This window comes from Dendrobium catenatum, unplaced genomic scaffold (assembly GCF_001605985.2).
Source record: "Dendrobium catenatum unplaced genomic scaffold, ASM160598v2 fragScaff_scaffold_1483, whole genome shotgun sequence".
In the NCBI taxonomy this organism is placed as follows: domain Eukaryota; kingdom Viridiplantae; phylum Streptophyta; class Magnoliopsida; order Asparagales; family Orchidaceae; genus Dendrobium; species Dendrobium catenatum.
This window is the reverse complement of record NW_021319945.1, coordinates 2,351,533-2,358,319: the sequence shown is the minus strand read 5'-3', so window position 1 is coordinate 2,358,319 and position 6,787 is coordinate 2,351,533.

The window sequence follows — 6,787 nt, the reverse complement described above, 5'->3', positions numbered from 1 at the left end:
GACTTTTTTTCTAATTCTTAAGACAGTTTCTTAGTAAAAATATTTTTATAAACTTTTTTAAAAAAATAGTAAAAAATTGTCCCAAACAACGCCTTATTGATTTGAGAATTTCAGTTTTTCATTCACAACTTGAGGTTTAATGTTGCATGCATAGTTTGATTACATTCATTTTAATTTTAAAAAAAGAATTAAAAGATTTATAAAAATGAATGGTTTAAGAAATTATAAATTAAAAGAGAAAGAAAAAGAGAAAATTAAAATATTTAGGTTACTTTTCTAGTTTTATTAATAAAATTTTGAATCTTTTATAGTAAAAGCAAGGTAGACGAGATAATATCCTGAAAATAGATTGGCAAATGAACCATTAATTATTTAGTTTTTTTTTCATTTATTTATTCATTTTCTTATTTTGTTTCCCACCAATAATTATTTGAAAATTTTGTTATATGATTGTGAAATGTTTATTATATAATGTTGTGCAATGTTATATATTCTCAATACTTTAATGAAAATATCACATCAATATCTTTCAAATCATATATATAGTGATAGAGTACTATTTTTTTTTTTAATGACGAGGAAATGTCTATTGCCACATCAGCCAGTCCATAAACCACAGCCGACCTACTGGGCCGCCCACGCCAGTGTACCCGCAGCCGACGCTTTGGGGCCTCCACTGAAAGGGCGACTGTCGCTCGAGGGAAGCACTATTCTAACCTTCCATCCTTCTTTGGGCTTATTTCGACCTACAAATAGCCCTCACATCTCACAAAGAAGCACTATTTTCACACATTCGAGAGTAAGTTGGACATTTGAGATTTAAAATGAGATGGAAAGAGGAACATGTAATGTCTCAAGATTTAAATTAGAATTATTTTCTATTTTATCTTTTAAATTATCAACCAAAGCTTCTATGAATAATCAATATATGCTACAGAAACACATCTATGTAGCATATATATCAAAATATAAATCTATATTCATTCCTATAAATTTATTTTTATAATAGCCAAGATATCATTATTTTTAATGATTTATCTCAAACTCCACACAAAAAAAAATTAAACAAAATACAAAGCTAACAAAAGGAAAAACTTGAAGATCAATAAACCTTCTTACACAGAGTCCTAACCCCTTCCCTCACCACAAATTAATAAAATCATATAAAAATTTTACAAAGCCTGGACAAAACTTTCAATGTAATTTCAAAAATCAATATACATGCTTATCTCAATCATTAGAATCAGTAACTTTTTTATATAATCAATAATCAGTCTTCTATAGCACAAATCAAAATGACAAATAGCAAAAAGCATGAATCATTACGCTGAAATCTATAAATCAAGAACAAATGTATGAATATAAATACATCAGTGATAAAAAAACCAGCATTGTATGGAACAACGCATTAATATTGTAAGCATTCGATATTATTGTTGACCTCATTTTTGTATGAGGTCATAAAGGATCCATCCAGATTCCAGATTAAATGTATTTTTTTTAATCAAAACAATTATTAGTCCTTTAGTGAGGTGAATCATGAATGTGTATGAGTCATATTAATATGATATGTATTAGTAGTGATAACATATGTTTGGTATTGTTAAGGAACATTAGAAACATATCTTGTATCCTCTTAAATCCTTACACGTGTCCATCTTATTATAGGCTTAGTTATAAATACATGTGTTTGGCTGTATCTCAGGAAGGAAAATATAATTAACAAAGTTATCTTTCTCTGCTTCTATTCTTCCGGTATCCCTCTTCTTTCCTCTGTTTTAACTTCTCTTGTGTTTCTTCATGGTATCAAGAGTCGGACGTTCTTGAGGACTCCGTCAATGGCGAATCAACAACCCGCGTCCTCATCGACCGGCGCCACCTCTGTTGTTGCGGTACCAACTCCAGGCATTTCGCCATCCTTAAAGTTCGTGATCTCGAACCTCAAATTCTTGGTTCCTCACGCTCTAACACCGGACAACTTTCCTATTTGGAGCACTCAAATCGCCAAACTGTTCAAGGCGAATGGCTTCACTGTGTTTCTTGATCCAAAAGCGAATCTAGAAAACATCGATCCCAATCAAGATCCTCAAACATGGTGAATCACATATCAAAATCTTGCTACGGCCATGTGTTCCACTATTTCGCCGGCTGTTCTTCCTTATGTGATTCATCTTGAATCCACCCAAGAAATATGGGCGACGCTCCATACTCGGTTTCAGTCCTCCAACCGCTCCAAGGTCATTCAACTTAAACATGAGCTTCACAACGTCTCCATGCAGACGATGTCAATGACTCAGTATCTCACTGAGATCAAGAAGATCGTAGATCAAATAGCCTCGGCTGGCTCGTCGGTCGATCCAGAAGATGTAATAATATACATCCTGAATGGACTACCCCCGGCCTACCAGTCATTTACAACAACTATCCGCACTATGCAAGGATCGCTGTTCTTGACACTTTGTACGCTCTTCTAATGAGTGAAGAGATTCATCTCAAATCGGCGGCACTAAAATTTCCCAAAATGCCGGACAATCAATCAGCTCTGTACACAGTTCGGGGTCGTAGTCGGCGCGGCCGTGGAAAACCGGCGTCCAACAACCCTCCGGTACCTACTCAGAATCCGAACTCTGCAGTCACTTGTCAAATATGCAAGAAGAAGGGTCACAGTGCAGAAGCATGCTGGCACCGACTCAATCCAAATTATACACCCAATCAAACATCCGTCAAGAACAACAGTGCGCTCATCACTAATCATGACAGCAACTCGAACACGGACTGGTACATTGACTTCGGAGCTTCGTCTCACATGACCAATACAACCGAGAATCTGGAGATCTACAATCCCTACAATGGAAACGACACGGTAACTCTCAGGGATGGAAGGTTTGTTCCAATAGCCCATACGGGTTCGGGAATTCTTCCAACCCCGACTAGTAAGATGATTATTTCTCGTCTTTTACACATTCCTTCATTATCTTACAATTTACTATCTATTTCTAACCTAGTTAAAGATAATCCCATATCTATAACATTTGACGAAAGCGGCTTTGTGTTCAAGGATCGGACGACAAATCAAGTTATCCTTAAAGGTCTGTGCTGTAAAGGGCTGTACAAGTTTCCAACTCAGCTCAACCAAGTGTCCGCAACAGCTCTCCAGGCTACTCGCACATCTTCGGAGAACTGGCATCTTCGCCTTGGACATCCCCATCAACGAGTCTTGCAACAAATCTCGCACAACAATCCCTCTTTACATATTTTTCCTCTTAAATCTATTTGTTCTTACTGTATGTCATGTAAAGGTCAAAAATTAGCTTTTGAACGTTCAACTAGTAGAACTAGATCGCCTCTTGAACTTGTTCATTCTGACGTGTGGGGACCTTCACCGGTCTCTTCACACCAAGGATTCAGATATTATGTAATTTTTGTAGATGACTTCTCTCGATTCGTTTGGTTATTTCCACTAATTCATAAATCTGACGTTACTAACACATTTATTAACTTTGCAAACTATATTGAAAGACAAACGAACAGCAAGATCAAAACCATTAGAACCGATGGTGGAGGAGAGTTTATTAACACTCGGTTTCAATTCTTCACCAAGACTGCAGGGATAAGGCACCAAATATCGTGCCCCTACACTCCCGAACAAAATGGGGTAGCGGAGCGGAAGCATAGACATATCATTACCATGACAAGAACTCTTCTACATACAGCTGGACTACCGATGAACTACTGGCTAGATGCGGCATTGACAGCTACATACCTGATCAATCGCCTACCGTCCATAACTACCGAGCACATATCTCCGCTCAAAAGGATGTTTAACATCCAACCTTCTTATGAACATCTTCGGGTTTTCGGGTGTGAATGTTTTCCGCTGCTTCACCCGGCTCATAGAACGAAGCTTACACCAACATCAAATTCTTGCATTTTCTTGGGATATTCAGACACGTCGAAAGGATATAAATGCCTAAATCCGGTAATGAATCAGATTTTCTTGTCTAGAAATGTTAAATTTAATGAATCTGTTTTTCCCGCCAAATACAGGTCTAATCAAGATTCTTCCATCGAGTCTCCAGTTCCGCCACCTCTACTCATTCCACACTCTACTTTGCAATCACAAAACAGCCTCAATCACTTACCGGCTCATCGTCATACATCTACACATACAGATATACCATCTAATATACCTACTCATAACCCCGTGACAACGGTTCCCAATCTCACTATACCTCAGCACTCTAATACCACCACTACACATCCCATGACTACCCGAACCAAAACTGGATCTCTCAAACCGGTAATCAGGCTTAATCTACTTCATCAAGCATAACCACACGATGATCCAACCACTTACAGAGAAGCCAGCAAGAAATTCGAATGGAAACAGGCCATGGCACAAGAATTTTTTGCTCTGTAAAAGCAGGGTACTTGGACTCTAGTTCCGCCGCCCACAAATGGTTCAATCTTGGGGTCAAAATGGACCTACCGAACCAAGTTCAACTCAGACGGTTCGGTGGCACGCTATAAAGCCAGATTGGTGGCTCAAGGAAATCAACAAGAGTACGGCATTGACTATCAGGATACATTTAGTCCAGTGGCCAAACTTCCGACAATAAGGATCCTATTCACAATAGCATTGTTCTACAAATGGCAAATTCAACAACTTGACGTCGCAAATGCATTCCTGCATGGAGATATAAATGAAACTATTTACATGCGTCAGTCTAAAGGTTTTGAAGATACCTCCAATCCTCATCACGTGTGTAGATTACAAAAAGCAATCTACGGACTGCGCCAAGCTCCTCAACAATGGTACACTACTTTCACCAACTACCTACTACAGATTGGATTCTCTCATAGCCAGGCGGACCCATCTCTGTTGATCTTGCATCGAGATCATGTGCACCTCTACTTATTGGTCTACGTCAACGATATTCTACTTACCGGTAACGATGTAAAGGCTATGACAGATATAGTCAATCAACTAAAATTCAAATTTACAATGAAGTGTCTTGGATCGGCAAATCAATTTCTTGGCATCAAAATCGATCACAATCAAGATAAGTGTTTTCTGTCCCAAAGTCTTTATGCCAAATCAATAATTCAAATGGCCGAGCTACAAAAATGTAACTCAGTCGCTAACTCATCGATTACAAAATTAACAGCATTGAAGCCAGATGAAACTCCGTTGTTCGATGCGTTAACCTACAGACGGATCATTGGCTCTCTCCAGTACCTCACATTGACAAAGCCGGACATCGCCTATGCAGTCAATGTTCTCTCCCAACATATGCATAATCCGGATCCAATCCATACAGTTATGCTCAAGAAACTACTACGGTATATTCAGGGATCAACAGACTTCGAACTTCCTATCACCAGATCAAACCTGTTGCTTCGGACATACTCGGATGCAGACTGGGCGTCCGATCCAGTCACCCGCAAGTCCACATCTGGATTCTGCACCTTTCTCGGCGATACTTTGGTTTCCTGGACAGTCAAGAAGCAAAACATTGTATCCCGATCATCTACTGAATCGGAATACAGAGCATTAGCTTCGGCCACTGCAGATACAATATGGATCAAACGACTGCTGGCAGATTTTTGGGTAATACACTCTCAATCGGTGGACATATACTGTGATAACACGTCAACGAATTCTCTAGCTAATAACCCGGTCTTCCACGCTCGCACGAAGCATATAGAGATTGATCAACGTTTTGTTCGGGATCATATTAGGAACAATATCATTCGTCTTCTACCCATCAACACCGTTGATCAAATCGCCGACATTCTAACAAAACCGTTGGCAACACCAAGGTTCAAACTTCTTCGCAGCAAACTGAATATTGGACCCAACAATCAGCTTGAGGGGGCATGTTAAGGAACATTAGAAACATATCTTGTATCCTCTTAGATCTTTACACGTGTCCATCTTGTTATAGGCTTAGTTATAAATACATGTGTTTGGCTGTATCTCAGGAAGAAAAATATAATTAACAAAGTTATCTTTCTCTGCTTCTATTCTTCCGGTATCCCTCTTCTTTTCTCTGTTTTCACTTCTCTTGTGTTTCTTCAGGTATAACCATTTATTATCTATAATATCATGAAACTGCATATGCATGAACTTAAATAAGAAAAATGCATGAATTAGTTATATGCTATTAATATAATGCAGTTCAGCAAGATAAGTCTTCCAATTTTAATATGGTGTATTCAACTTCTCTAACCACAACTATTTCTCAGTTGGTTATTAGTCAAATCCTTCTCACCTTTTATTTTTTCAATAAATGAAATATAATTACAGTTGGTATTCAATAATCTATAAAGAGACGTCACTCTATACCCGTTGGCATAATTCGGTCAAATGGTTCGGGCTACAATTAATATCACATTACAAATATTTTATTTTAAGGAAAGTCTATTAGCCCACCTTCTAGCACAAAATATTATGTTTTAGGAGCAAACTTGTATTAACTATAGTGCTAATAGCTAGCCCCACCCGCTCACATGTAAATTCCACCATTATCTTGAATAAATGATATTAGTTTTTTCTTTATTATATTAAATACAACTTGAAATGGAAGAATCTTTAAAATATAGAACAATTTGTATATTAGCCTCTAGCTTCAAAAAATCATTACTTTTGTTTTACTTTGTGAAATTCAAAAATATTACAGTCAAAATGTTCATATCAGCCATATACAAAAAGTTACACAGTAAAAATACGATAAATCAAAATAAAATATTTTTTTATCATTTTTTAGAAAAATTAAAGCAGTAG